This window comes from Gorilla gorilla, chromosome 5 (assembly GCF_029281585.2).
Source record: "Gorilla gorilla gorilla isolate KB3781 chromosome 5, NHGRI_mGorGor1-v2.1_pri, whole genome shotgun sequence".
Taxonomy (NCBI): Eukaryota; Metazoa; Chordata; class Mammalia; order Primates; family Hominidae; genus Gorilla; species Gorilla gorilla.
In genome coordinates, this window is record NC_073229.2 from 46,323,704 (window position 1) to 46,346,941 (window position 23,238).

The 23,238-nt window shown below is 41.3% G+C and overlaps 1 non-coding gene and 1 pseudogene across 1 annotated transcript; one reads left to right on the plus strand and one right to left on the minus strand.

Annotated features, from left to right (window-relative positions):
• The first annotated feature begins 13,913 nt into the window (after positions 1 to 13,913).
• LOC129534182 (endogenous retrovirus group K member 16 Rec protein-like) lies at positions 13,914 to 16,006 on the plus strand (annotated as a pseudogene).
• Positions 16,007 to 19,938: 3,932 nt separating this feature from the next.
• Positions 19,939 to 20,010, minus strand: TRNAA-GGC (transfer RNA alanine (anticodon GGC)). Its single transcript has one exon. It is a non-coding gene; the product is annotated as a tRNA-Ala (tRNA).
• Positions 20,011 to 23,238: the final 3,228 nt, after the last annotated feature.

Genomic DNA, 23,238 nt, shown 5'->3' on the forward strand with positions numbered 1-23,238 from the left:
ACAGTGACATGGAAGCATGGAAGGTGTGCCATTACATCCGCAGTCTCTGCCTGCTGCCTATTGACGTTAGAGGAAAAGGCAAAAGGAAACTGTTTCCCATTGTGTGCTAGTAAGAACGATTAGGGGCCGAGCGCGGTGGCTCACGCCTGTAATCCCAGCATTTTGGGAGGCCGAGGCGGGCGGATCCCGAGGTCAGGAAATCGAGACCATCCTGGCTAACACTGTGAAACCCCATCTCTATTAAAAATACAAAACAGCCAGCGTGGTGGCGGGCGCCTGTAGTCCCAGCTACACGGGAGGCTGAGGCAGGAGAATGGCGTGAACTCGGGAGGCGGAGCTTGCAGTGAGCCGAGATCTTGCCACTGCACTCCAGCCTGGGAGACGGAGCAGAAAAAAAAAAAAAAAAAAAAAAAAACAACGATTAGGATTGGCCAGTCCATAAAGCTGCATCTCCTCATAAAAAATGTGAGAGATCCAGTACTGCGTGGCTACTCCTACGGACTCTGCTTCTAGACTGTCAAAAATGCTGCCATAAAACAGGGTCATAATCCAGGTCCAAATCTCAGCCCTGGCTACTTGGGAGATAATTAAGATATTTTAATGTCTTTTGCTCCCTCTGCTTTCACAGCAGCTTCCTTGAAACATAGAAACCTGTTTCAATATTGTCTTTTAAAATGGCGGTGAGGCCAGGTGTGGTGGCTCATGCCTGTTAATTCTAGCACTAGGAGGATAAAGCAGAAGAATCGCTTGAGCCCAGGAGTTCAAGACCAGCCTGGGTAACAAAGTGAGACTCCGCCTCATCTCTACAAAATAATAATAATAATAATAATAATAATAATAATAATAATAGTAATTAGCTGGGAGTGGTGATACATGCCTGTGGTCCCAGCTACCAAGGAGGCTGAGGTGGGACGATGCCCGGGAGGTGGAGGTGCAGTGAGCCATGATCGTGCCACTGCATTCCCACCTGGGCCACAGAGTGAGACCCGGGCTCAAAAACGAAACAAAACAAAAAAATGGTGAGGATGCAGAGACTATGGAAAACTACATGGCGACTGACATGGAAACTTCATGTTGCAGGGTGCTCCCATGAGGGAAGGATCTTCTTATTACTGAACAATTTGAGAAGAAAATCTGGCTCTTCAGTAGATGATAAAAACAGCTGGGCTGCCTTAGTTTATTAAATTGGAATATTACACAACACAGAAAATGAGCCTGATATTTGTTAATTTACTTTTTAATACTAATCTTTTTTTTAAAAGAGCAGTTTAAGGTTCACAGCAAAACAGAGGAAGTACAGAGTTCCCCTAAGCCCCCTGACGCCCCAACCGACCTCCTTTTATACTTTATGCTTTCAGTTTGCTAATATTTTGTTGAGGATTTTTGCTTCTATGTTCATGAGAGATTTGCATTGTAGCTTTCTTTTGTAATGTCTTTGTCTGGTTTCAGTATTAGGATATAATGCTGGCTTCATAGAATGACTTGGAAATTATTCTCTCTGCTTCTATTTTCACTAAATAATGAAAGAGTTGGTATAGTTTCTTCCTAAAATATTTGTTGGAGTTCACCAATGAATCTACCTGATCCTAATCCTTTCTGTTTTAGAGGGTTATTGATTATAGATTCAATTTCTCTAATTGATATAGGCCTATTTGGATTGTTCGTTTCTTCTTGTAAAGCAATCAGTGTAGTTTTCCCTTTCTTTTCCTCTTTATCGGAGACTATTTTAACATATAAAGGAGCGAAAAGGCTGGGTGCAGTGGCTCACGACGGTATTCCTAGCACATTGGGAGGCCGAGGCGAGCAGACCACTTGAGGTCAGGAGTTCGAGACAAGCCTGGCCAACATGGCGAAACCCCATCTCTACCTAAAATACAAAAATTAGCCAGGCATGGTAGCGCGTGCCTGTGGTCTCAGCTACTAGGGGATTTGAGGAAGGAGAATCGCTTGAACCCAGGAGGCGGAGGTTGCAGTGACCCGAGATGGCGCCACTGCACTCCAGCCTGGGCGAGAGATCAAGACTGTCTCCAAAAAAAAAAGCAAAAAGATATTATAATGAATTCCCATCTATTCATTACTCAGCTTTATTATCAGCTGATGGCCAATCTTGCTTCATAATCAGTGTTGTTTTAATGTGTAATACTGTTCTTATGAGTGATTGATTAGAATGAGGCAAATGAGTTGTATAACTTCAGAGACTGGCTCACAAAAGACAGGGTAATTTATTATGTAGCAACAGATAACTAATACATTGGTATACATTTATTTCCTACTTAGCCTTTGTATGAACTTTTTAATATGGGTTTTTTGTTGCATCTATTTCTTTCTTGATATAGAAAATTATAATATCAGAACATAAATGTAATTTTGCACTTTTTTAACAAAAAAATTGTAATTTTTTTCTATATTGATGCTGCTTTTTTTCCTTTATTATTGCTGTTTGTCCTGACTTTGGGTGGACAAATTATTCTTTTTTGTAAATTTCTTTTTTTAATTTTTAATTTTTATGGGTATATAATAGGTGGATATATGTGGTATATGTGTTGTTTTGATACAGGCATACAATATATGATAATCATTTTGGGGTAATTTGGGTATTCATCACCTCGAACATTTATCATTTTTGTTAGGAACATTCCAATTCCACTCTTTTAATTATTTAAAAATATACAATAAATTATTGTTGACTACAGTCACCTTATCGTGTTATCAAACTATATTTTTGCACCCATTTAACCATCCCTACTTTAGAACCTCCTCCCTACTACCCTTCCCAGCTTCTGCTAATCATCATTCTTCTCTCTATCTCCATGAGTTCAATTGTTTTAATTTTTAGCTCCCACCTATGAGTGAGAATGTTCGAAATTTGTCCTTCTGTGCCTGGCTTATTTCACTTAACATAAGGTACTCCAGTTCCATCCATGTTATTGCAAATGACAGGATTTCATTCTTTTTTATAGCTGAATAATATTTCACTATGCATGTGTACCACATTTTCTTTTTCCATTTATCCATTGATGGACACTTAGGTTGTAAGTAGTGCTGCAATAAACGTAGAAGTGCTATTGTAAATAGTGCTGCAATAAACATGGAAGTGCAGATATCTTTTTGATATGCTGATTTCCTTTCTTTTGGATATATACCTAGCAGTGAGATTGCCAGATCATGTGGTAGTTCTATTTTTAGTTTTTCAAAGAACCTTCATAGTGTTCTCCATAGTGGTTGTACTAATTTACATTCCCATCAACAGTGTACAAGGATTTCCCCTTTCTCCACATCTTCACCAGCATTCGATATTGCCAGTCTTTTGGATAAAAGCCATTTTAATTGGGGTGAGATGATATCTCATTATAGTTTTGATTTGCATTTCTCTGATGATTAATGATGTTGAGCATTTTTTCATTTTTTAAGGGCACTCCAACATCTGAAGAACATTTTTAATATACCTCGTGGCCATTTGTATGTCTTCTTTTGAGAACTGTCTACTCAGATTTTTTGCCCATTTTTCAATCGGATTATTTTATTTTTTCCCCCATTAAGTTATTTGAGCTCACTCTATATTCTGTCTATTAGTCCCAAATTATTATTTTCAGTAAGATAATGACTATGGTTTTAAATGTACATAATTTGCCATGCTAAAGAAATTGTATTATCTTGCTATTTTTCTTAGCTAACATATATAACAGAAATAACTATCAACTTTAAGAAGTGACTTTTGTTATCAATTATATAATTATAAAATATTAGAGTCTCTAAAGTAAGACAAAATCTGATTTCAATCTTGAGCTCAGTATTTACTCATAACTTTTTAGAATTAAATTAGGTAATCCATGGAAAATGTAGGGATGAATGACACCTCATGACGGGTGGTTATGTGTGTATTTGCATGTGCACATAATTTATATATATACTATAATACATATTATCTATATGAATGTGTGTGTGTATATAGGAGCATTTGGAAATATCACCACATTTATTTTCTCTGATTGGTAAATAAGTAGGAGACAGGTTCTGAAATATTTTCCCAAACAAGCCCTAATAAGAAAGTAAACATTGAGTGAATTATCATGAAGAATATAAACAAATTTAATTTCTTATGATAAACCATAGTTCCTGCCTCAGGTTTTTCCACCCCAACTCTCATCACCATGACCAGTGATTTCGGGAAGAGTGACCTTGAAGAACCATATTGCCTTCTCTTCTCTCCCAGTTCATTACTTATAGATAATCATTTTCAAATATTTTAGAAGGTGTTTTATTTTTTCCTTCAATATTGGTAAATATGACTTTATTGTAAGAGATTCTTGAAAAAAAAAAGATTGTTAAAGCAAGTAACAAAGTTGTCCTTACACTCTCCACTGTGTAAAAGAAGTGAGAGCAACTCTGGCACGGGACAACCATAAGTCTTAATTGAAAAGCCATCATGTTCCTTAGATTTGGTCCCTTCATGATTGCTCTGTTTCTTGTGGTCCTTTTTCATGCCAAATTGCAGAAATGATAGAAGCTACTTGACTTAACTTCTGGCAATTAATCTATGATATATAGTGGAATTTTTTATCAAAGATGCTAAATGAAAAATTGAAACATCCTTAAACAAATAACCTTTGCAATATCTACAATGGGCCTGGACTAAAATGCTTCTGTAAAACTTGTAAAAAAAAATGACCTATAGTATTATATTTATTTTCTGTCTAATTGATTGCTGTCTTCGATATCTAACACAACACTTGAAATTAAAGAGAACCGTTAAATTGTGTATGAGTATGTGTGAGTATAGTATAATGTTATGAGAAAAGGACCCATGATTTGCAGTCTTATAATCTGGGTATGTAATCTAATGCCATTTAAAAGTTGGTGAGATAGGGTAAATTTTGGAGCATATTTCATTATTCTTTTTATATCTGTAAAACAGGACCATGTTGGCCTGGCACGGTGACTCACGCCTGTAATTCCAGCACTTTGGGAGGCCTAGGCAGGCAGACAACTTGAAGTCAGGAGTTTGAGACTAGCCTGGCCAACATGCTGAAACCCTGTCTCTACTGAAAATACAAAAATTGGCTGGGCATGGGGGTGCACACCTGTAGTCCCAGCTACTCAGGAGGCTGAGTCAGGAGAATCACTTGAATCCAGGAGAAGGAGGTTTCAGTGAGCCAAGATCATGCCACTGCACTCCAGCCTGGGTGACAGAGTGAGGCTCTATCTGAAAAACAAAAAAAACCAAACAAACGAAAACAAAAGCCAGGACCATGTAAAAGGATTTTTATGATATCAAAGAACATCATGCTTGGTGTGTACAATGATATTTCAACACACTCAAATTATATTCTAACATGCTTTCTATGTGACTCCTTCCAAAACAGCACCCAATGGGCTTCTATTTTCTCTTATGACACAGATGGGTTAGACATATGCTACATATGTTTTAGGGTTTTCTGAATACTGTATATTAAGCATGGTTATATTCTGTCTTTTGAGTAAAATGTTGGGTTTCTCAGAAAATTCTGTAATTTATGAGTTAATCCCACAACTTCCCATTGAATAGATGTTTCAATAATGCTATTCAAAGACTGGACCTTGCCACAAAAAAATTATTAAATAATTTTGGAGATACAGCTGGAGGCAGACAGGGAAAAAAGTCTTCCATATGAGGAATATACGAGTCTACTTTGAATACAGTTTGCTCTAGTCACAATGGAAAGTAATCATTTACCAGGAACACTAGACATCATGCTAGTTGTGCTCTACACCACAAGCCAAGTTAAAACCTGCTCTATCTCCCCACCCTACACATAGATACCTGTACACCTGTGAGTGTGACACCACCTTAGTTGTCTCCCTTGGTGAGACCTGTCCTTTCTCTATTTTCTATTCTTACATTCTAGCAGTCTGATGAGCCTTTTGGACCAACCAAGAGACCTTGCCAGACAAGTGGGATCCTTCCAGGTTCAAAACCACTTCATGGGATGTCTCTGAACGTGAAGAGTCTTGTAAGGGCTGCGGAGGGCAAAATGCAGATAGCAATAACCTCACCTGGATTTCTAATAATTTCCTCGGATTTCTAAGTAGGTTCCAAGAACATTATGCTGTCCAGAATGAATACAGAGCCAAGATTACTGTAGCTTACCCTAAGGTTTTCCATGAATACCATGAATGAGCTCCCAATCTTCAAATCACAATTAACCCTTTCAATTCTCACTCTACCTACTGTTCCTCTCCTCTGTGGCTACATAATTAATAAGAATCCCAGTCAAGGATTCCTGCAGAGTTGCAGTCTCAGAGTTGTTAGGCTGTGCTTGCCAAATACATTCTCAAGACTGAATCTTAAATTTGTAGGCATCTTAAATTAATCACGTTTAAACCCAGGCTCCTCCCCCAGTTCTGGCCCCATCCAATGCCCACAAAGCAAAAATAAAACCTAACAACAAACAGGAGAGCATTCGTTTCCTGTAGTGTGGTAAAAGGTACCACTACCTACTCCAGGACAAAGACTGGGTTTATATGTATGTATATGTGTATATATATATATGTGTATATATATGTATATATATGTGTATATATATGTATATATATGTGTGTATATATATGTATATATATGTGTATATATATGTATATATATGTGTGTGTATATATGTGTATATATATGTATATATATGTGTGTGTATATATATATATACATATATATATATATTAGGGCTATGCAGGTTGTGCTTTGTTTAAAAAGTGCTTGAAGGCAGTATGCTTGTTAAAAGACATCACCATTCTCTAATCTCAAGTACCCAGGGACACAATACACTGAAAGTCAGGTATTGTCCAAGGTTTCTCCCCAGTGTGATAGCCTGAGATATGGCCTCCTGGGAAGGGAAAGACCTGACCTTCCTGAGCCCCGACACCCACAAAGGGTCTGTGCTGAGGAGGATTAGTAAAAGAGGGAGGCCTCTTTGCAGTTGTGATAAGAGGAAGACATCTGTCTCCTGCTCGTTCCTGGGGAATAGAATGTCTCAGTGTAAAACCAGATTGTATGTTCTATTTACTGAGATAGGAGAAAACAGCCTTAAGGCTGGAGGCGAGACATGCTAGCGGCAATATTGCTCTTTAATGCACTGAGGTGTTTGTGTACCTGCATATCAAAGCACAGCACATTTTCTTAAACTTATTTATGACACAGAGACCTTTGTTCACATGTTTTCCTGCTGACTCTCTCCCCACTATTACCCTATCGTCGTGCCACATCCTCCTCTCTGAGACGGTAGAGATAATGGTCAATAAATACTGAGGGAACTCAGAGACCAGTGCCTGCGCGGTTCCTCCCTATGCTGAGCGCCGGTCCCCTGGGCCCACTTTTCTTTCTCTATACTTTGTCTCTGTCTCTTATTTCTTTTCTCATTCTCTTGTCCCCCCTGACGAGAAACGCCCACAGGTGTGGAGGGGCAGGCCACCTTAATCTGGTGCCCAACGTGGGTGCTTTTCTCTAGGGTGAAAGTACACTAGAGCGTAGTCATTGAGGACAAGTCGACGAGAGATTCCCGAGTACGTACACAGTCAGCCTTGCTGTAAGCTTGTGCGCTCTGAAGAACCTAGGGTAACAATGGGACAAACTGAAAGTAAATATGCCTCTTATCTCAGCTCTATTAAAATTCTTTTAAAAAGAGGGGGAGTTAGAGTCTCTACAAAAAATCTAATCATGCTATTTCAAACAATAGAACAATTCTGCCCATGGTTTCTAGAAGAGGGAAACTTAGATCTAAAAGACTGGGAAAAAATTGGCAAAGAATTAAAACAAACAAGTAGGGAGGGTAAAATCATCCCACTTACAGTATGGAATGATTGGGTCATTATTAAAGTAGCTTTAGAACCGTTTCAAACAGGAGAAGATAGCGTATCAGTTTCTGATGCCCCTGAGAGCTGTGTAATAGATTGTGAAGAAGAGGCTGGGATAGAATCTCAGAAAGGAACGGAAAGTTCACATTGTAAATATGTAGCAGAGCCGGTAATGACTTGGTCAATGCAAAATGTAGACTATAATCAATTACAGGAAGTAATCTATCCTGAAACATTAAAATTAGAAGAAAAAGGTCCAAAATTAGCGGGGCTGTCAGAGTCTAAACCACAATGGCCAACTCCTCTTCCAGCAGTTCAGATGCCTGTAACATTGCAACCTCAAATGCAGGTTAGACAAGTACAAACCCCAAAAGAATATCGAATAGAAAAAGATAAAGTCTTTGCCACGGCAATGCCAATCCAGATACAGTATCCACAATATCAGCCAGTAGAAAATAAGACCCAACCGCCAGTAGCCTATCAATACTGGCCGCCAGCCGAACTTCAGTATCGGCAGCCCGCAGAAAATCAGTATGGACAGCCAGGAATGTTTCCAGTACCACAGGGCAGGGCTCTGTATCCTCAGCCATCCCCTATGAGACTTAATCCTACAGCACTACCTAGTGGACAGCATGGTGCATTACATAAAATTATTGATAAGGCAAGAAAACAAGGAGATACTGAGGCGTGACAATTCCCAGTAATATTAGAACTGATACCACCTGGAGAAGGGGCCCAAGAGGGAGCGCCTCCCCTAGCTGAGGCCAGATATGAGTACTTTTCTATAAAAATGCTAAAAGATATGAAAGAGGGAGTAAAACATTATGGACCCAACTCCCCTTATATGAAAATATTATTAGATTCCATTGCTCATGGACAGAGACTCATTCCTTATGATTGGGAGATTTTGGCCAAATCATCTCTCTCACCTTCTCAATTTTTACAATTTAAGACTTGGTGAATTGATGGGCCACAAGAACAGGTCCAAAAAAATAGGGCTGCCAATCCTCCAGTTAACATAGATGCAGATCAACTATTAGGAACAGGTCAAAATTGGAGCACTACCAATCAACAAGCAATAATGCAAAATTAGGCCATTAAGTAAGTTAGAGCTATCTGCCTTAGAGCCTGGGAAAAAAATCCAAGACCCAGGAACTGCCTTCCCCTCATTCAATACAATAAGACAAGGCTCTAAAGAGACCTACCCTGATTTTGTGGCAAGGCTCCAAGTCAATCACTGATGAGAATGCCTGTAAGGTCGTAGTGGAGTTGATTGTATACAAAAACACCAACCCTGAGTGTCAATCAGCCATTAAGCCATTAAAAGGAAAGGTCCCAGCAGGATCAGATGTAATCTCATAGTATGTAAAATCCTGTAATGGAATTGGAGGAGCTATACATAAAGCTATGCTTATGACTCAAGCAACAACGGGTGTTGCTTTAGGAGGATAACTTAGAACATTTGGGGGAAAATGTTATAATTGTGGACAAATTGTTCATCTAAAAAAATTGCCCAGCCTCAAATAAACAAAATATTCAAGGTACTACAACAACAGATAGAGCCACCTGACTTATGTCCAAGATGTAAAAAAGGAACACATTGGGATAATCAATGTCCTTCTAAATTTGATAAAAGTGGGCAACCATTGTGGGGAAATGAGAAGAGGGGCCAGCCTCAGGCCCCACAACAAACTGAGGTATTCCCAATTCAGCCGTTTGTTCCTCAGGGTTTTCACAGACAACAACCCCCACTGTCACAAGTGCCTCAGCGAATAAGCCAGTTATCACAATACAGCAATTGTCCCCCGCCACAAGTGGCAATGCAGCAGTAGATTTATGTACTATGAAAGCAGTCTCTCTGCTTCCAGGGGAGCCCCCACAAAAAAATCCCCATAGGGGTATATGGCCCACTGTGTGAGGGGACTGTAGGACTAATCTTAGGAAGATGCAGTCTAAATCTAAAGGTAGTTCAAATTCATACTGGTGTGGTTGATTCAAACTATAAAGGTGAAATTCAATTGGTTATTAGCTCCTCAATTCCTTGGAGTGGCAATCCAGGAGACAGGATTGTTAAATTATTACTCCTGCCTTATATTAAAGTTGGAAACAGTGAGATAAAAAGAACAGGAGGGTTTGGAAGCACTGATATGGCAGGAAAGGCTGCATATTGGGCAAGTCAAGTCTCAGAGAGCAGACTTGTGTGTAAGGCTATTATTCAAAGAAAACAGTTTGAAGGGTTAGTAGAACTAGAGCAGATGTCTCTATCGTTGGTTTAAATCAGTGGCCAAAAAATTGGCCTAAACAAAAAGCTGTTACAGGACTTGTCAGCATAAGCACTGCCTCAGAAGTGTATCAAAGTACTATGATTTTGCATTGTTCAGGGCCGAATAATCAAGAAAGTACTGTTCAGCCAATGATTACTTCAATTCCTGTTAATCCATGGGGTCAAGATTTATTACAACAATGGGGTGCAGAAATCACCATGCCTGCTCCATTATACAGCCCCACAAGTCAAAAAATCATGACTAAAATGGATATATACCAGGAAAGGAACTAGGAAAAAATGAAAATGGCATTAAAGTCCCAATTGAGAGTAAGAAAAATCGAGAAAGAAAAGGAATAGGGTATCCTTTTTAGGGGCTACCACTGTAGAGCCTCCTAAACGCATTCCATTAACTTGGAAAACAGAAAAACCGGTATGGGTAAATCAGTGGCCACTACGAAAACAAAAACTGGAGGCTTTACATTTATTAGCAAAGGAGCAATTCGAAAGAGGACATATTGAGCCTTCATTCTCTCATTCTCACCTTGGAATTCTCCTGTGTTTGTAATTCAGAAAACATCAGGCAGATGGCGTATGTTAACTGACTTAAGGGCTGTAAATGCCGTAATTCAACCCATGGGGCATTTCCAAACGGGGTTGCCCTCTCCGGCCACGATCCCAAAAGCCTGGCCTTTAATTATAATTGATCTGAAGGATTGCTTTTTTACCATTCCTCTGGAGGAGCAGGATTTTGAAAACTTTGCCTTTACTATACCAGCTATAAATAATAAAGAACCAGCCACCAGGTTTCAGTGGAAAGTGTTACCTCAGGGAATGCTTAATAGTCCAACTATTTGTCAGACTTTCCTAGGTCAAGCTCTTCAACCAGTTAGAGATAAGTTTTCAGACTGTTATATCATTCATTATGTTGATGATATTTTATGTGCTGCAGAAACGAGAGACAAATTAATTGACTGTTACACATTTCTGCAAGCAGAGGTTGCCAACGCAGGACTGGCAATAGCATCTGATAAGATTTAGACCTCTACTCCTTTTCATTATTTAGGTATGCAGATAGAAAATAGAAAAATTGTCACAAAAAATAGAAATAAGAAAAGACACATTAAAAACATTAAATGACTTTCAAAAATTGCTAGCAGGTACTAACCGGATTCGGCCAACTCTAGGCATTCCTACTTATGCCATGTCAAATTTGTTCTCTATCTTAAGAGGAGACCCAGACTTAAATAGTAAAAGAATACTAACCCCAGAGGCAACAAAAGAAATTAAATAAGTGGAAGAAAAAATTCAGTCAACGCAAATAAATAGAATAGATCCCTGTGGGGAAAAGAGAGATCAGACTGTGACTGTATCTATGTAAAAACAAGTAGACATAAGAGACTCCATTTTGTTCCGTACTAAGAGAAATTCTTCTGCCTTGAGATGCTGTTAATCTATAACCCTAGCCCCTACCCTGTGCTTGCAGAGACATATGCTGTGTTGACTCAAGGTTTAATGGATTTAGGGCTGTGCAGGATGTGCTTTGTTAAAAAAGTGCTTGAAGGCAGTATGCTTGTTAAAAGTCATCATCATTCTCTAACCTCAAGTACCCATGAACACAATACACTGCAGGGACCTCTGCCTAGGAAAGCCAGGTATTGTCCAAGGTTTCTCCCCATGTCATAGCCTGAGATAGAGCCTTGTGGGAAGGGAAAGACCTGACCGTCCCCAAGCCCGACACCCATAAAGGGTCTGTGCTGAGGAGGATTAGTAAAAGAGGAAGTCCTCTTTGCAGTTGAGATAAGAGGAAGGCATCTGTCTCCTGCTCCTCCCTGGGAATGGAATGTCTCGGTGTAAAACCCAATCGTATGTTCCAGTTACTGAGATAGAGAAAACCGCCTTATGGCTGGAGGTTAGACATGCTGGCGGCAATACTTCTCCTTAATGCACCAAGATGTTTGTGTAAAGTCAAACATAAATCTGGCCTATGTGCACATCAAGGCACAGCACTTTTCCTTAAACTTATTTATGACACAGAGATCTTTGTTCACATGTTTTCCTGCTGACCCTCTCCCCACCATTACCCTATAGTCCCGCCACATCCCCTTCTCCGAGATGGTGGAGATAGTGATCAATAAATACTGAGGGAACTCAGAGACCAGTACCGGTGGCACGGGTCCTCCGTATGCTGAGCGCCGGTCCCCTGGGCCCACTTTTCTTTCTCTATACTTTGTCTCTGTGTCTTATTTCTTTTCTTAGCTTCTCATCCCACCTGATGAGAAACACCCACAGGTGTGGAGGGGCAGGCCACCCCTTCAGATCCCTTAGCCCCACTCCAACTTTTGATTTTTGCTCCTGCACATTCTCCAACAGGCATCATTGTTCAAAATACTGTTCTTGTGGATTGGTCATTCCTTCCTCACAGTACAATTAAGACTTTTACATTGTACTCGGATCAAATAGCTACATTAATTGGTCAGGCAAGATTACAAATAATAAAATTCTGTGGAAACGACCCAGACCAAAATAGTTGTTCCTTTAACCAAGGAACAAGTTAGACAAGCCTTTATTAATTCGGGTGCATGGCAGGTTGGTCTTGCTGATTTTATGGGAATTATTGATAATCATTACCCAAAAACAAAAATCTTCCAGTTTTTAAAATTGACTACTTGGATTTTACCTAAAATTACCAGACATGAATCTTTAAAAAATGCTCTGACAGTGTTTACTTATGGTTCCAGCAATGGGAAAGCGGCTTACACAGGGCCAAAAGAGCGAGTAATCAAAACTCAGTATCAATCGGCTCAAAGAGCAGAGTTGGCTGCAGTCATTACAGTGCTACAAGATTTTGATCAACCTATTAATATTGTATCAGATTCTGCATATGTAGTACAGGCTACAAGGGATGTTGAGGCAGCTCTAATTAAATATAGCATGGATGATCAGTTAAACTAGCTGTTCAATTTATTACAACAAACTGTAAGAAAAAGAAATTTCCCATTTTATATTACTCATATTCGAGCACACACTAATTTACCAGGGCCTTTAACTAAAGCAAATGAACAAGCTGACTTACTGGTATCATCTGCATTCATAAAAGCACAAGAACTTCATGCTTTGACTCATGTAAATGCAGCAGGATTAAAAAACAAATTTGATGTCACATGGAAACAGGCAAAAAATATTGTACAACACTGCACCCAGTGTCAAGTCCTACACCTGCCCACTCAAGAGGCAGGAGTTAATCCCGGAGGTCTGTGTCCCAATGCGTTATGGCAAATGGATGTCACGCATGTACCTTCATTTGGAAAATTATCATGTGTCCATGTAACAGCTGATACTTATTCACATTTCATATGGGCAACCTGCCAGGGAGGAGAAAGTACTTCCCATGTTAAAAAAATAGTTATTATCTTGTTTTGCTGTAATGGGAGTTCCAGAAAAAATTAAAACTGACAATGGACCAGGATACTGTAGTAAAGCTTTCCAAAATCCAAAAATTCTTAAATCAGTGGAAAATTACACATACAACAGGAATTCCCTATAATTCCCAAGGACAGGCCATAGTTGAAAGAACTAATAGAACACTCAAAACTCAATTAGTTAAACAAAAAGAAGGGGGAGACAGTAAGGAGTGTACCATTCCTCAGATGCAACTTAATCTAGCACTCTGTACTTTAAATGTTTTAAACATTTATAGATATCAGACTACTACTTCTGCAGAACAACATCTTACTGATAAAAAGAACAGCCCACATGAAGGAAAACTGATTTGGTGGAAAGACAACAAAAATAAGACATGGGAAATAGGGAAGGTGGTAACATGGGGGAGAGGTTTTGCTTGTGTTTCACCAGGAGAAAATCAGCTTCCTGTTTGGATACCCACTAGACATTTGAAGTTCTACAATGAACCCATCGGAGATGCAAAGAAAAGCGCCTCCATGGAGATGGAAACACCGCAATCGAGCACCATCGACTCACAAGATGAACAGAATGGTGATGTCAGAAGAATAGATGAAGTTGCCATCCACCAAGAAGGCAAAGCTGCTGACTTGGGCACAATTAAAGAAGCTGACGCAGTTAGCTGCAAAATGTCTAGAGAACACAAAGGAGACACAAACTCCAGAGAGTATGCTGCTTCCAGCTTTGATGATTGTATCAACGGTGGTAAGTCTCCCCATGCCTGCAGGAGTAGCTGCAGCTAATTATACCTACTGGGCCTATGTGCCTTTCCCGCCCTTAATTCGGGCAGTCACATGGATGGATAATCCTATTGAATTATATGTTAATAATAGCATATGGCTACCTAGCCCCACAGATGATTATTGCCCTGCCAAACCTGAGGAAGAAGGAATGATGATAAATATTTCCACTGGGTATTGTTATCCTCCTGTTTGCCTAGGGAGAGCACCAGGATGTTTAATGCCTGCAATCCAAAATTGGTTGGTAAACGTACCTACTGTCAGTACCACCAGTAGATTTACTTATCACATGGTAAGTGGAATGTCACTCAGGCCACAGGTAAATTATTTACAGGACTTTTCTTATCAAAGATCATTAAAATTTAGGCCTAAAGGGAAACCTTGCCCCAAGGAAATTCCCAAAGGATCAAAAGACACAGAAGTTTTAGTTTGGGAAGAATGTGTGGCCAATAGAGCGGTGATATTACAAAACGATGAATTCGGTACTGTTATAGATTGGGCACCTCGAGGTCAATTCTACCACAATTGCACGGGACAAACTCATCATGTCCCAGTGCACAAGTGAGTCCAGCTATTGATAGCGACGTAACAGAAAGTCTAGACAAACATAAGCACGAAAAATTACAGTCTTTCTACCCTTGGGAATGAGGAGAAAAAGAAATCTCTACTCCAAGACCAAAAATAATAAGTCCTGTTTCTGGTCCTGAACATCCAGAATTATGGAGGCTTAATGTGGCCTCATTACCACATTAGAATTTGGTCTAGAAATCAAGCTATAAAAACAAGAGATCATAAGCCATGTTATACTATCAACCTAAATTCCAGTCTAACAGTTCCTTCACAAAGTTGTGTAAAGCCCCTTTATATGCTAGTTGTAGGAAATATAGTTATTAAACCAGACTCCCAAACTATAACCTGTGAAAACTGCAGACTGTTTACTTGCATTGATTCGACTTTTAATTGGCAGCACCGTATTCTGCTAGTGAGAGCAAGACAAGGCGTGTGGATCCCCGTGTCCAAGGACCGACCATGGGAGGCCTCGCCATCTATCCATATTTTGACTGAAGTATTAAAAGGCATTTTAAATAGATCCAAAAGATTCATTTTTACTTTAATCACAGTGTTATCGGATTAAATGCAGTCACAGCTATGGCCGCTGTGGCAGGAGTTGCATTGCACTCTTCTGTTCAGACAGTAAACTTTGTTAACGATTGGCAAAAGAATTCTACAAGATTGTGGAATTCACAATCTGGTATTAATAAAAAATTGGCAAATCAAATTAATGATCTTAGACAAACTGTCATTTGGATGGGAGATAGGCTCATGAGCTTGCAACATCGTTTCCAGTTACAGTGTGACTGGAATAGGTCAGATTTTTGTATTACACCCCGAGTTTATAATGAGTCTGAGCATCACTGGGACATGGTTAGACGCCATCTACAGGGAAGAGAAGATAACCTCACTTTAGACATTTCCAAATTAAAAGAACAAATTTTTGAAGCATCAAAAGCCCATTTAAATTTGGTACCAGGAACTGAGGCAATCTCGGGAGTTGCTGATGGTCTTGCAAATCTTAACCCTGTCACTTGGGTTAAGACCATCGGAAGTACTACTCTTATAAATTTCATTTTAATCCTTGTGTGCCTGTTCTGTCTGTTGTTAGTCTGCAGGTGTACCCAACAGCTCCAAAGAGACAGCGACCATCGAGAACAGGCCATGATGAACGGGCCATGATGACGATGGCGGTTTTGTTGAAAAGAAAAGGGGGAAATGTGGGGAAAAGAGAGATCAGACTGTTACTGTGTCCATGTAGAAAGAAGTAGACATAAGAGACTCCATTTTGTTCCGTACTAAGAGAAATTCTTCTGCCTTGAGATGCTGTTAATCTGTAACCCTATCCCCAACCCTGTGCTTTGCAGAGACATGTGCTGTGTTGACTCAAGGTTTAGTGGATTTAGGGCTGTGCAGGACGTGCTTTGTTAAAAAAGTGCTTGAAGGCAGCATGCTTGTTAAAAGTCATCATCATTCTCTAACCTCAAGTACCCATGAACACAATACACTGCAGGGACCTCTGCCTAGGAAAGCCAGGTATTGTCCAAGGTTTCTCCCCATGTGATAGCCTGAGATAGGGCCTCGTGGGAAGCGAAAGACCTGACTGTCCCCCAGCCCGACACCCATAAAGGGTCTGTGTAGTAAAAGAGGAAGGCCTCTTTGCAGTTATGATAAGAGGAAGGCATCTGTCTCCTGCTCATCCCTGGGCAATAGAATGTCTCGGTGTAAAACCCGATTGTATGTTCTATTTACTGAGATAGGAGAAAACAGCCTTAAGGCTGGAGGTGAGACATGCTAGCAGCAATACTGCTCTTTAAACGAGATGTTTTTGTACCTGCACATCAAAGCACAGCACGTTTTCTTAAACTTATTTATGACACAGAGACCTTTGTTCACATGTTTTCCTGCTGACCCTCTCCCCACTATTACCCTATCATCCTGCCACATCCCCCTCTCCGAGATGGTAGAGATAATGATCAATAAATACTGAGGGAACTCAGAGACCAGTGCCAGCGCGTGAGCGCCAGTCCCCTGGGCCCACTTTTCTTTCTCTGTACTTTGTTTCTGTCTCTTATTTCTTTTCTCAGTCTCTCATCCCACCTGACAAGAAACGCCCACAGGTGTGGAGGGGCAGGCCACCCCTTCACCTGGGCTCAAGCGATCTGCCCACCTCTGCCTCCCAAAGTACTGGGATTAGAGGCATGAGCCACCACGCCCGGCCTTTCCTTAATTTTTGCCTTTAAACAAAATCCCAAGCACCAGAAACCTCTGATTGATGGCTTCAGCCATTATTTTTCTGGCCTAACAGCTCAAATTCAAATGTCCAGAATAGAGCAAGGTGAATTAAAATCCTTGTTTGGTATATAAAACACTCATCAGCAGAAGGCCAAGGCCTCATGCCCCAGCAAGGGCTTGAACCCTGAATCCTCAGGCTAAAAGTCTGATAGCTCTACTGACTGAACTACCCAGGCTCACGACAGTAACCTTCCCTCATAGCTTAAGTACACAGCTTAAGTACAGAGAAATACATTCAGTTATCGTCAGCTTTGTATTCCATTCCAAACGAAAACAATCGCTTGCAGAACTACCTCACGTGCTCAAACCAAAAGCAGCTGGCAAATCCCATTTCTACACTCACCAACATACTCCCACCACAACCATCTGGCTTTTTTTTGAAAGCCACCAATACCAGCCGCTAGTACACCTCAAACAAAACTTAGCCACGCGGGTACACTCCCGAAGCGTTCAGCTCTGGAAACAGCCCAACGACGCTCTCAAAAGCCGACAGTTTGTGTAAAAAGGAATGGTATCTTACTAGGGGACGAAAGGTTTTGGCCCACTTCCTTTCAAACACACAAGACTGTAATATTTTTTCGTACCTAGAGGACTCAGAGAAAACGTGCAGAGCTTGGACACGTCCTACTTACTCATCCATCCAAATCCTGTACGTGCTGTTTTGCTAACCCCAACCTCGCCTCACCCCTCTCTCCAACCACCCATCCCTTCACCCTTTCCCTTCTGGTCTCCTCACTGCCTCCTCCTAGGCGACGACTTCCCAATAACTCAGCCCACTCCATCCAGCTTGAATTCTTGATTTTCCAGGCCAGGATTTCCCAAATCTGCCGGATTTCGAATATAGGGAGCTTTCTAAATGGTGTAACTTAACTGCCCGGCCCCGCCTGGACTGTGATTTCGGTCGTCATCCAAAACTCATGTCTGGGTTGACTGTCACACAAAACAGTGGCGAGAGGATGACAGCGTCGACCCTTTGAGCTGTGTCAGATCACGTTTGAGACGCTCACCAGGCGTACAAAGTGTTAGTTCCTTGCATAGATCGTGCCCCAGTCCACACACCTTCTCCCTTGCCCTCTCCTGATTCCATAGAGAATCCCATCTGAAAGAGGCTAAGTATCCGACTGCAGCATTCTCCCTCCTCCTCCCTACCCCGCCTGCTCTCTTTCAGATCAGAGCTTCGGCGATGGAAAAGCAGCTGTCGGTCCTGGCCGTGTAACCACCCCAGATTTGCCAGACACACGCTGTCGCTCTGCATTTTAGGCCAGGTTTTGTGAATTCTGTAAGCTTCTGTTTTACATCCTCCATTAGGACCTAGAGTTCCCCAAGCAGCATTTAACTTGACTTCTTTGATTTCCTTTCTGTGTTACCTTTGGTGTCCTTAGGCAGAAGAAGTTGAGGGAAAGGGGCAACTTGAAGAGGCAAGAAAATGCTTCATTCCTGGGGCTTTGTGAATGGAAGTGCCCGCCAGGGAGTCGGTTGTGGAGCGGACCTTGGAGCAAGCTGACAGGCAGGAAGATGTGTGAAGCAGAAACAATGAATCCCAGGGTCCAAAATCGGTCTAAGGCCAAGTTTTACTTTGTTTTCTAGAAATCTATATGAATGCATTTCCAGTCTTCCTGCTATCCTCACTTCAAAGGCCTTCTCCCTAGACACGGGAAAATCCAGAGCTCCAGATGCAAGTTCTCAGCAGAATTCCAGCTTTTTCATTTTTGTCCCCCGCTTTGATACATGAAATAGCATTCAAAAGGAAACAAAAATGGAACTGATTTTGGTACATTCCTCCAGTGTAGGACTATGCTTAGAAACAAAGGAGTTCTTCGTCTTATCATTTTTACTGGCCCCTTGTTTACACCGTCAGTGTTTATTTCAGGAAACTCAAGAACTTAGGCATCTGTCTCTGCTTAAACTGTTCCCCACCCGCCACCACACACAGACACACACACACACACACACACACACACACACACACACACACACACACTGCCCCTTTGGCTGCATCTACCGCAGGGATCTTTGGTGTGCTGTTAACTCATAAATTCTACTTTCTGATTGTACAACTGTAAATACAAGAAACTTGATTTTTCAGAAGGCAAGTGTAAGAGAAGAAATTTTAACCCATCGCCCACTAAGACTCTTGCAATTTTATTTCAACTAAGTATGTGATAACACAGCGTGTCAAAATATTCAATGAGAATCTATTTACTATCTACCAGACTAATCACTCTGCCAAAATCCGGCGTCGAGAAGAAAACTTTTAAGACTTTAAGCCCCCTACCAAATCTAATTCTCCCTGCATGCTGATAGCATCTGGCCCTCAAACTTGCAAATGAGTTTTCTTTTTTTTTTTTTTTTTTTTTTTGAGACGGAGTCTTGCTCTGTCACCCCGGCTAGAGTGCAATGGCACGATCTCGGCTCACTGCAAGCTCTGCATCCCGGGTTCATGCCATTCTCCTGCCTCAGCCTCCCGAGTAGCTGGGACTAGAGGCGCCCGCCACCACGCCCGGCAATTTTTTTTGTATTTTTAGTAGAGACGGGGTTTCACTGTGTTAGCCAGGATGATCTCGATCTCCTGACCTCGTGATCCACCCGCCTCGGCTTCCCAAAGTGCTGGGATTACAGGAGTGAGCCACCGCGCCCGGCCGCAAATGAGTTTTCAAAGTTCACATTGGCAAGCTCCGCATTCCTTAAGAAACTCGGTTTGGGTTATCCAAGTTCTTCCAATCACTCACCCAAACAGACCTGAGATCTGCTTCTCCCAAGTCAATGGAGGTCCATAATGAGAGGATGGATTGGCTGAAGGAAAAATAGAAGTGCCAGGGATTGAACCAGGGACCTCGTACATGCCAAGCACGCACTCTACCACTGAGCTACACCCCCTGACCCTCAAACTGCCTGGGTTCTTTCATAAAATGTTGCTGCTATTTTTCTTGTTGGTTTTGTTTTGTTATAGTTTTTTAACTTAAGAGTTAGCTAGAGAAAGTCCACTGGATTAAATTTCATTATCTCTGAAGTTACAAGACTGGATACTGTGTAGTGGCTTCATTAGACGAGTAACATATTTTAGTCTGAATAGCACCGTTTTTGATTCTAGGACCTTCCCATTCCTGTTAACTTGCTCCAAGGTCCACTCGCCGGCGACTCGGTGAGAGTTTCTTGCCTCCACCAGGAAGGTCCTGAGACAGTCTCAAGTCTCCAACATATATAGCAGCGATAATGACTCAGAAAAAAGTGCTCTTCAGTCCAGAGGCAGCCGCGGGCTTTCCTTGATCTTCACACCATGCTGGGTCGGAGGCTCTGCCAACATCCATTTTCCAGCTCTTTTCGTGAGTCCTAGGTTCTGAGACTGTCCTGCTCTGATTCCACACCCTATCTCTATTTCTCGCTTGACGATTATTATATCCACAAACGGGTTTTAAAACAGCGAATTCAAAACTCCATCAACTTTAAATGGAATGACATATTCCCTCCCACCCAGACTTAGGGAATAAACAGGGCAAGGTCAGACGCAGGGCAGCGGAGAGAATTTCCAACTGCCTTCCCTTTGAGAACCCACGGACCCAAGGAGGAATTCTGCCATATATGTACATATTTGAAAGAAAAAGTCAAAGAGGCCCGGAAACCTTCAAGCAGTGCCACTGGGGATTGGAAAATGCGGGCAGGTCCTGGATATGGCAAAGCAAATAGAATTGAATTGTCTGGGAACGAGGAGAGCCCTTTGTTCACGGGAAGCTTTCAGCTTAGCATATAAGGCGAAGGATGTACATATTCACGTCAAAGCCTTGGGCTGCTTCTTTATCCAAGAGCTGTTGTGTAACACTGACGAAAGTTATATCAAGCAAGTTTTCCTTTAAAGCCTCAAAACACCGAAAAAAAAGTGTTCACTGGCAAAGGCAAGGAACATTTAAGCCACCCAATTTTGATTCTCCTCGCCTTAGCCCTCTAGAAGATTTCCTTGAAAAGTGAGTGCAGGAGGATGTTTGTGATCAGGCAACATGCTGCTGAAACAAATCATTGATTTCAAACTCTGAGGAGGGATATGGGAGTTTTAGACCTTTAATCGGGGGCTCTCCCAACTGAGTTATGTCAGCTACACCTCTACCTTCACTGACACTAGCAATTAGCTCAGCTATTGAGTTTCGAAAGCACTGCATTATTTGAGAGATGTCTTTCCCTTGATCCCTCACTCAGAAGTTGGGATCAATAACCTGCCACATTTGGTAATTGATTGAAACTACTGCCATCTGTGTGCATGGAAGAGCAGTGAGGGGAGAGAAAAATCAGTGGGTGAGTTTCGGCTCCTCAGGCTTCACACAGGAACAACCACAAAAAGATTTGTTAACAAAGATTGCTTAAGGGCCTCTTTTTCTTTTCCTTGATCATTCTTTTTCATGGTTGTTCCTCAGGAAACTGCGTAATGGAACGAAAAGAATGAGAGCTTACTAATGTGGTGGTGACATGATTGTTCCTCTCCTTTTGGGAGATCCTGAGTGAGGGGGATATTTCTCTCTCAATTCTTCTTGTCTTATGCTGATGCAACAGGGTTGTGTTATTTAAGTACAGCTTTGAAGAAGTAAGAGAAAAGCAGTATTGAAGGAATAAACCTGGACTCACCTGCATGCTTAGCCGGTGCTCTGCCACCAAGCTATATACCCCAATTGACCCTACATTTCAGTAAATCCTCTAAAACTGATGATTGTCCCAATTTCTGGATATCTAGTGGTTGGTAGGACAGTTTACTGTATTCAACCTCACTATTTCAGAAAATCCTAGACCAGTCCCTTTTTGTGGCTATGCCATGAAAAGTAGTGGAATGCTAGACCAAAAAACAGTTTTGTTTACTAAGATCTTCCTCCTCCAATTTTCTCACTCCAGTCAGGCCACTCCAAGGTCTGCTCACCAACATACTACAGAGCATCAGCTTCAACTCATCGAGGAGAATCCCAAGTTGAGATATTTACTTCTTTTCAATATTATTTTCTTTCAACTTCCATGTTGTCTACAAAGTATCAAAAAAGACAAAAGAGTGCAGGCCGGGCACAGTGGCTCATGCCTGTAATCCCAGCACTTTGGGATGCCAAGGCGGGCAGATCTCCAGAGGTCAGGAGTTGGAGACTGGCTTGGCCAATGTGGCGAAACCCCATCTCTACTAAAAATACAAAAATTAGTGAGGGGTGTTGGCACATGCCAGTAGTCTCAGCTACTTGGGAGGCTGAGGCATGAGAATCACTTGAATCCAGGAGGCAGAGGTTGCAGTGAGCCGAAACATGCCACTGCTCCCCAGCCTGAGTGACAGAGCAAGACTCCATCTCAAAAAAAAAAAAAAAAAAAAAGAAGACAATGCAGAAGGACAAAAAGAAGAAGACCGTGCAGAAGGACATAAAGAATATTAGCAATGTGTTACCTCAGGGGATTTAGATCCAGGTAAGTGGAAAAGATAGAAGTGCAATAAATTAATAATACTTGCTGAGAAATGAAGTATGACAAAATGAGAGACATGAGTGCCAATCTCAAAATATAGGCTAATGTTGGGTAGATAAGACAGAAGAGGAAAAAATTTATCTGAAAGCCTGGCTATAAATGAAGAGCAACAATAGTGTTTCACAGTCACTGTTCTAGCAAACCCTGGCCTGGACCCAATTAATGGATGCTTCAGCTCTAGTTAAGGAGGCCCCATAGAAGGAAAGGGAAAGAGTAAAGGAAGGGAAAAGCTGCAATGTATTATAAAGCCTCATTTGGATAAAATTTTGTCCAGAATAAGGAAAGTGGAAAAGAAACAATATGTGAGCTGGAACATTAAGTCTTTATAACATCTTTGTAAAAAAACAAACAAACAGATAGATAGATAGATAGATAGATAGATAGATAGATAGATAGATAAATCTGCTGGGCACAGTGGTTCACACCTGTAATCCCAGCACTTTGGGAGGCCGAGGCAGGTGGATTATGAGGTCAGGAGTTGGAGACCAGCCTAGCCAACATGGTGAAACACCATCTCTACTAAAAATACAAAAATTAGCCGGGTGTAGTGGTGCATGCCTGTAATCCCAGCTACTAGGGAGGCTGAGGCAGGAGAATTTGAGGAAGGAGAATTGCTTGAACCCGGGA